Consider the following 7,822-nt stretch of genomic DNA (forward strand, 5'->3'; position numbering starts at 1 on the left):
AGCCGTTGCTGTTGTGTTGTCATCCTTGCTTGTGTCCCCTCAACTCAACTTTGGCCAGCTCCTCTTTCATGCCTCTGTAATTCACTTTATTCCACTGTAATACTGATATATCTTCTCAAACCGCAGGGCGAATTTTTTCATATTGGGATCACCAACTCCTCAGGGTTTCTTTATCTTAAGCTCCCAAATCAAATTTGATTAATTGCACTGCACCCAGCCTAGAATTACCTTTCCCCTAATGGGCTCCACCATAATCTGCACTATAAAGCTATCTTGTAGGCATTGTACAACTTTCCTCTCTTGGGATCCAACACCAATATAATCTACCTGCATATTGAAATCCACCATGACTATTGTAACATTGAACTTATTGCATGCCTTTTCTATCTCCCATTGTAACTTATATCCCACATCCTGGCTACCTGCCAGAGGCCTGTATATAACTCCCATCAAGTACCTTTTACTCTTGCAGTTTCTTAACTCTATCCACATGGATTCTACGTCTTCCAATCCTATGTCATTAATGATTTGATTTAATTTTTTACCACCAACACCCTCTGCTTACCTGCCGGTCTTTTCGATATAATCTCCTGTCTATCTCCCCAAGTACCAAGGCTCCTCTCACTATCGCTCTGCCTTTCTTTACCCTTCCCTGCTAAGCCTCCGAGCCGGCCACTGTGTCTCTGGCCTGACTGCTGCTGCAGTGCCCTGATAGGTCATCCGCACCACCCCCCCCCCAGCTGTATCTCAAGGGGTGTACTTATTGCTGAGGGGAATGGCCACCGTGGAACCCTGCACTGACTGCTTACTCATCTTACTTCTGCTGGTGGCCTCCCATCTACTATTTGAAGCCTAGACTGTGAGTGATCACCTCTTGTGTATGAGGTTTTCAGCCTCCTGGATAATTCTGAATACATCCAATTCCAGGCATCGTTCCTTAGCCTTGTCAGTCAGGAGCTGCAGTTGGATCCACTTCCTGCAGATGTAGTCATCTGGGAGACTGTTAGATACTTTGAAATCTCACATCTCACAGGAAAAACATTCATCTGTCTTAACTAGCATCCTGCCTACACTTGTTATACCTCTTAGTTCTCAAGTTTAAGCTCTAGCCTGTGCCTGTTCTTGCTTAAGCCTGTTGAGCCAAAACCTGACCATGCTAACACTGTCCACCCCACCAATGACTGCTCTGCTTTCACCTAGCTTCTTTTTATTGTCCCTGCCGAGTGCCTAAGAGATAGTTATGATTACAGCCTGCCAAACATTTCTGAAAGGCCCTGAGCTCTTTTTAAACCCCATGCTGCCTCACCAATGAATGACTTCATTGTTAAAATTCAGTTAAACTTTAGCCCTGATTATCAGAGCCACTAACATCAGTCGAACACAGTATCCAGCAAAGACAAGTCAAAGTCGGGGTTTATTGTCACAAATGCAAGTCTGCGTAGGTGCCCTGATATAGCTTCAAGTACATTTTTCATTACAACAATCACAAGAAAAACATAAATTAAACATTATACACAAATATTAAAAATATACACAATTTTTACAAGAAAGACCTCATAGAGAATTTTTTAAAAAGTCCATTTTAGTGTAAGGTGCTCATAATGTTGATAAACTGTAGTGATTGAGGTTTAGTCAGTTGGTTCAAGCATCGAAAAGTTGTAGGAAAGTAGCTGTACTTGTACTTGGAGGAACAAAAACAGAATGCTGGAGCAACACAGCAGGTCAGGCTGCCTCTATGGAGGGAAATGAACAGTCAACGTTTCAGGCTGAGACCCCTCAGCAGGACTGGAAAGAAAGAGGGCACAGGCCAGAAGAAAAGGGTGAGGGAGAGAGGGGAACACAAACTGGCAGTGAATAGGTGAGTCCAGGTGAGAAGAAGAAGGTTGCTTAGTAGGAGAAGGGAGAAGTGGAAATGATGTGAGAACCTTAGAGAAGTTAGATGGAAGAGGCAAAGGATTGAACAAGAAGGAATCTGATATGGGGGGACATGGGGCAATGTAATAAAGGGAAGGATGTGGGGAATCATGGGGAGGATGGTGTGGGTGATGGGCAAGACATGAGGGCCAAGGAAGGGAATGAGAAGGGGTGAAGAAGCCAGAGAAATAAGGGGAAACAGAGGGTGTGTGGGTGACAGAGGGGAGTGGTTATTGGAAATTGGAGAAGTCGATATAGTTATTGTCAAGAGGAGACTATCAAAACGGAATATGAGGTGCTGTTTCTCTAATCTGTGTTTAGCCTCAATTTGGCATTAGAGGAGGCCGTGTTCAAACATGTGGGAATGGGAATTGGAGTTCAAGTGGCTGAACAGTGGGAGATCTTGGCTGTTAGGGTGGATAGAGAGAAGGTGCTCTGCAAAGTGGTTCCCTGATCTGTTTGAGGTCTCACCAGGAGAACTGGATGCAAAAACCGGATGCTTGAACTTGGTGGTGTATGACTTTGGGCGTCCTACCTGCCAAAGTCATGCCCAGTAGTAGCTTTGAGAGGATGGTGTGGGCTGGCTGGTGGGCAGCGTTGATGAGAGATGTTGTCCTTTTGAGATAGCGGCTTCTGTAGATACTACCGATGGTGGGTAGGGATATGCCTGTGATAGTCTGGGCAGAGTCCACTACACTCTCTACATTCTTCTGTTCATTTGAATTGCTGTACCAAACCATGAAGCTTTCAACAGTGCATCTGTAGAGGGTTGTCAGAGGGTTCAGTGATCCTAAATCTCCTACGTAAGCAAAAACACTGGTATGCTTTTTTATGATTACATCTATGTGCACAGGACATGCCCACAGGGATGTCCCTATGATTAAATGTATTATTTGCCTAAATGCCCAAGATGATGCACAAGGAGGAGTATTACATGGATACCAAAGAGGAGGAAAACTTATTGAATCCCCTTATACTGGGTGTCTCTGGAAAACCGGCTCGTTAGCCCCTCACTAACAGCCCCTGGATTCTGCAGCCATAAACCCACCTTTCTCCGGCTTTGTTCATCTAGGGCGTGTGCGGCTTTGGTCCTGCTAAATCCATGAGTTTGGGATGTCTCGCCCACCCCAAATCCCGGTTTGTGTGAATGCTGTGCGATATACTGCCCCGGCAAGAAATAGCAGATCGTACACTGCATACCATTAAAAAGAAGTTTATTTAAGAATGCTAACTCGAGCAAACAGTTATTAAATGAACAAAAGTAAAAAACACAAAAAGGGCCAATTACTCTTAAACAGTCAAATGTACACTTGAGTTGGAGCTCATCTTGAACTTGTCCGTCAATCATGCGTTTGACCCTCGGTCTGCATGAAAGCACATACCACCTTCCAAATGTCACTCAAAATCCATCTTGAACAAACGGGTCTCCCAAGGGATTATTGGTTCTTCCTTCTTGAAGCTATTCTTTTGCACAAAGCATCTTGTGCAACAAGGATGGCATCCTCAGCCATCTTTAACGCCCCCCCCCCCACCCCCGGTCTTCTTCCAGCTCCTGCCAACAGAGACCTCTCCGCCTGTATCCTCTAGAACCTCCTCCCAAATCTACCATCCTGATTGGTTGACACCACATTCCTAACTGGAATAACAAAGCTTCTTTTCTCAGCTCAAACCAAACAAGTTGAGAGCAGTACAGACTACTCTTACAGAGATGCTAAAATGAAATACCTACAGCATAGCAGTAAAGATCTTAACCAGGGTGTTGCATTATTTAATACATCTCAGTTATGTTAACTCTGTGATATAATAGAGGGAAAATGGTACTGTTGATCCAATTACAGAGTCATATGGAATTAAATGAGGTAAACTTGAACACAGGAGATTCTGTAGGTGAACTCAATAGGTCAGCCAGCATCTATGGAAGGGAATAAACAGTGACCATATCGGGATGAGAGCCTTCATCAGGACCTTGATTTAGGTAGTTGCATTACAGCAGTCCCAAACAAATGCATGTTCACAGAAGACGCATGAGAAACAGATAGTTAGATTGAAAAGAAAGGAATTTATGGTCTCATGATTGGTTGACCACTATCATCCTTAACCAAGTGCACATAATATTTCAGGAGCCAACGCCAAACATATCAAAGTATCACAGTGAATTTGTTAGGAAGTACATTTCCATTTATTTATGAGAAGTTTGCAATCTTATAATATACTGGGTGAGATTCTCATTGAGTACAGCCCGCTGCTGCATCCAAGCAGACAATCTGAGAGTGATCACTTCTAGATTACCACCCTGCTCGGGAAGAATTTGAGGATGTAAGGATGCTAAAATGATTCCTGAATTCCCATCTCCTCAGCAATCTGCATTCCCTCTAAATAGAGCAGCCATGTGATAACTAAAGTCACCGATAGGCAAGAAGTGCTAAGCTCCCTTTAACTTCTCGACTGTCAATACGTTTATGGGTGTTTCTTTGGATCTAATTCTGTACTGAACCCAAATTACTGTCAGTGAAAGGAGATGAGAAAAATGAAAGTTTCCAACCTTGTGCTATTGTGCATGAGGTCAGTGGTTGCTCAGTCATCAAAAACTTTCAAAACTGATTGACGTTAGGGGGGCTGCTCAGGATGGGAAAATTGAAGAAAGGGAGAAGTACCGATCCTTCTATTGAGAACTCCATTTACAGATGAGGTTCAATATGTACAGGATGTGTGACATTTCAGCTGTCCCGGCCTGTGAAAGTATGAGTCAGTGTCCAGTGTCCAAACAATGGTAGGTTCATTCATCAAAACCCCATCTCACACCTGCACATTCTTATAAAACCTATCCACGTCCAAGAGTGGCAAGGTAGTGTAGTGGTTAGCATTATGCTACTACAGCACGAACTATAAGATAGGGGTTCAATTCACATTGCTGTCTGTAAGGAGTTTGTATGTTCTGCCTGTGACTGAATGGTTTCCTCTGAGTGCTCCTGTTTCCTTTAACGTCATTAAGATGTACAGGTTAGGGTTAATAAGTTGTGGCATGCTATCTGGGTGCTCCTGTTTCTTTCAACACATGTACAGGTTAGGGTTCCGTAAACACAATATTATCTGCAGATGCTAGGATCAAAGCAACACTCACAACACACTGGAGGAACTCAGCAGGTTGGGCAGCATTCGTGGAAAAGATTGGTTGACGTTTCGGGCCAGAACCCTTCGTCGGGTCTCCAAGTTGTGGCATGCTATTGGGCTGCTGGAAGCTTGCCACACTTGTGGGCTGCCCAACACAACCTTCGCTGATTTAATTTGACACAAATGACGCATTTCACTGTAGGTTTCAATGTGCATGAGACAAATAAAGCTAATCTTCTTCTCATTACATTTTAACCAATGTTTTCAATAAGATAGAACTTTACACCTTGCTAATCTTCAAAGATTCAACATACTGTATAAAAAGAAAAAAAATGCAGATCTGGCTCTGCAAGAGCCATGTTAACTTCTCAGAGAAATATAATTGCAAGTTCTTCAAAAGATGGCATGATTCCAATTTTTCTTGTTTTTAGAACATTGAAGATCATGGCGCAGTTTTAGGCCCTTTGGTCTACAATATTGTGCTAACCATTTAATTTAACCTGAGATCAATCTAATCCTACATAACCCTCCAGTTTTCTTTCATCCATGTGCCTAAGAGTTTCTAAAATTCCCCTAATGTATGTAATCAACTACTTTAATTTCTTCATTTAAATTCTCATGAGCAAGACCTGCATTTATTGCACATTCCAATTGCTCCTGAGAATCAGAATTAGACTTACTATCACTGACATTTATCATAAAATGTTGTGTTTTGTAGCAGTTGAAAAGTTCAAGACATTTAAAAATTGCTATAAATTAGAACTAAATAAATAAATATGATTATGATTATGAGGACACGCAGTCCCCTTTTATTGCCATTTAGTAACGCATGCATTAAGAAATGATAAAATGTTTTTCCAGAATGATATCATGAAAAACACATGACAAACCTACTTAAAAACTAACAAAAACCACATAATTATAACATCTAGTTACAACAGTGCAAAGCAATACCATAATTTGATAAGAACAGACCATGGCACAGTAAAAGTCTCAAAGTCTCTTGAAAGTCCCATCATCTCACGCAGACGGTAAACCTCCAGCGCCGCCAACTTGCCAGTGCGGCATCCCGGAAGCATCCAACCACAGTCCGACTCCAAGTCCGTCCAAAAAACTCCGAGCCTCCGACCACCTATTCAGCACCGAGCACCATCTCTGCTGAGCGCTTTGACCCTGGCCCCGGCAACAGGCGATATGCAAAGCTGAGGATTTGGGGCCTTCGTCTCCGGAGATTCTCGATCACACAGTAGCAGCGGCAGCGAAGCAGGCATTTCAGAAGTTACTCCAGATGTTCCTCTGCACTTCTCACGGCTGTCTCCATCAAATCTGGATTGTGCACGGCCCCTAGTTACACATACGATATCACTTGGAATGGCCGCGCGCTGCGTCGCTCCGCCATCTTCTCCTCCCTCCTCATTCTTACAAAATAGGAAAATAGTATAAAAGAGGAAAAATAATGTAGGGTTCATGGACTATTCAAAAATCTGAGGTGAAGAAGCTATTCCTGAATCACTGAGTGTGTCTTCAGGCTCCTATATCTCTTCCCTAATAGTTATCATGAAAGGAAAGCATATTCCCAGATGGTGAGTGTCCCTAGTGATGGATAGGGCTTCTTGAGGTACTGCCTCCTCAACGGTGGGGTGGGGGGGGCTTGTGCCTGTGATGGAGCTCCCTGAGTCTACGTCCCCTATAATCTCTTGTGATCCTGTGCATGGGAGTCTCCATGCCAGGCAGGATATAACCTGTCAGAATGCTCAATGCTGCACATCTATCAAAAGTGACAGTGAGCAATATTATTGAAGTGCCACAGTCCGGAAGTAATGACATGATTGATCAGCATCTTGGACTATTCTAGAGGGCAATTAAATCGTAGCTTCAGGTTTCAAGTTGCACATAGGGCAGACTGGGTAAATATGGCAAATTTCATTCCCAAAGGACATTACTGGACCAAATGCTGACAAACAGTTGCAGCTGAGTGTACTGTTGACAAGCTGCACTGCAACAACACACCAAAGGTCCTAATGCAGCACCTTCCAGACCCATGACCACTACCATCTAGAAGGACGAGAACAGCAGATACCTGGGAACACCACCACTTAGAAATCCCCTTCCAAATCACTCACCATCCTGACTTGGAAACATTATCACCGTTCCTCCATTGTCGCTGGGTCAAAATCATGGAATTCCCTCCCTAACAGCACTATGGGTCTACCTACACCTCAGGGACCGCAGCAGTTCAAGAAGATAGCTCATCACCACCTTCTCAAGGGCAACTAGGAAAGGGTGGTAAATGCTGGTTTAGCTGGCAATGCTCACATGTGCTTTCACAGCAATCCAGTAGTTTTGTGGCCATCGTTGCTATCTGCTGTTTATCCAAATTTCAAACTATTAAATACATTTAACTTCCACAAGGCTTTAGCTGGGTTTGAGTTCATGTCCCTGGATCATTAGCATAGGCCTTTGGATTACTGGCATGGTAATCTGATTTAATTGGTGTATTACAACTGTTTACTAAACTAATTTGTGAAGTCATGGTTATCCATTGAAGCTGTGAACATTTTCTTATTCTCCAACTCAATAAGTCAAGACCGAAAAGAAAGCCTCTCTCTACATGCTTCATTACCTTTAGAAGTTCAGAGCTATCAAAAGTAGATTTGCACTTTGTGTTACATAAAGTTCAAGGTCAAGTGTCTCAAACAAGAGAAAATCTGAAGATGCTGGAAATCCAAAGCAACACACACAACATGGTGGAGGAACTCAGCAGGCCAGGTAGCACCTATGGGAAAAAGTACAGTCG

This window comes from Mobula birostris, chromosome 4, assembly GCF_030028105.1.
Source record: "Mobula birostris isolate sMobBir1 chromosome 4, sMobBir1.hap1, whole genome shotgun sequence".
Lineage (NCBI taxonomy): Eukaryota > Metazoa > Chordata > Chondrichthyes > Myliobatiformes > Myliobatidae > Mobula > Mobula birostris.